Genomic DNA, 1,572 nt, shown 5'->3' with positions numbered 1-1,572 from the left:
GAAGTAATAAAAAATTACGAAATACCATCGTGTTCAGAGTACCCACTCTAAAGTTCTCTTTTGTGCTTCCGATATTCGGCGGTGTGCAGCACAGTATGCAGTGCAGCACTGCACGCCGAATGGACAATTTTGCGAAGAGTTTTGCTGACGCAAAACACCGCCGTCGTTGAGGCAGTTGCTCTTTGCAAAGGTGGCGAGTGGGGGGATATGGACACCACGGGTTACCGGAAGAGGAGCAGCTTCGGCAGGCTTTGTTTTGTTGCAGCCTCTCAGTTTAGTTTAGCGTGTCGTAGTTGCCAAAGTGAAAAACAGTGGCGCTTACGGGAAAATTTAGACTAACTTAAACGATGCGCCGTTCAGTGGGCGGAGCGTTGCGGGCACCGTAGACTCCGCTGCGAGGCACTCATGAACGCTATCTCCACTTTTCTCGAAACGGATCGAAATATTCTTATTGCTGCGAAATATTTTCAAAACTGCATTATTCTTTGTGAAATTCCTTGCATGACATTGATAAAGAGTGTTGCCGGGCCCATTCAATGCTGGCGACAAGTCCATGAAATATTTGAAACCCCGGCGTCTGTGGCAGGGAAACGGCCCCTGAATTGTCATTGGCTGCGATGCCCCGTTACGCGCGTGCCTCGAGGAAGCACAGCGGGCGAAAGGGGACACCTGCTGCCACGCTGACGTGTCGTGTCGTCCGTGAGAAGGGAGGGCGGGGTCGCAACGCCACGTCACCCTCACTCTCGAAAGCCTGTGTTATCGGCGCGTTGCTTTTCCGCGCAAATTCTCGCCTGCATTCTAATTGCTATAACGAAATGTATGCACGAAGAAACAATAACTTACAAAAGAAAGAAGTTGGCGGTAGTGAGGTTCGAACCCACGAAACCACGCTCGGAAACCGAATGTTTCGCACACTGGGTTAAACCAGCACCTCCTAGATTGCAAGCCTGTGTACTCTGCCGTATGAACTGATGCTACTTGGATCGAAATTTTCATTGCCACGCCCGGCAGTGGCCAATGCGGTAACGTCAAAATCCCCACGGCTTACTCGGGAGCGTCTTTTTTCTATGGCAGTCTAGAAAGATAGCGTGACGCGGATCGAAGTGCACCGTTCTTGTGGTATCTAGGAGGCGTTGACCAAGCGTCTCGACGTGCTCGCTTGTCCACGAACAGTTCATAATTCGAAGGACCGCTCAGTGACGTTCAATTGGACATTCATGCTTTCTCACTCACAGCGCTTGAGAAGTGCTTAGGTGCCCTCGAATTTTTTTGCTTCATTTGATGCTTAATCTGCTGTGGTATTTTAGCGGCATTTTACGCGCAGTAATCAACATTCGCGTAGAAGTCGAATGACCTCTGTTCTTAAATGTTATAAAATGCAAAGCTTGACCTAGAGCACAGAACAGCGTTGAGTCTTTACTTCTCCGTATGATTCTTCAAAGTTTGGCTGATGACACGTTTGACCTAACAGATTTGCTACCGTGCCAGTAAAAGAAAACCAAATCGCAGCACCTCTAAAAGCAATAAATAGCAGAAACAAGCCAGTGCTTCTCTCCACTATTGCCTTGGCGA

This window comes from Dermacentor albipictus, chromosome 10, assembly GCF_038994185.2.
Source record: "Dermacentor albipictus isolate Rhodes 1998 colony chromosome 10, USDA_Dalb.pri_finalv2, whole genome shotgun sequence".
In the NCBI taxonomy this organism is placed as follows: Eukaryota; Metazoa; Arthropoda; class Arachnida; order Ixodida; family Ixodidae; genus Dermacentor; species Dermacentor albipictus.
Note: the sequence above shows the minus strand (reverse complement) of the source record.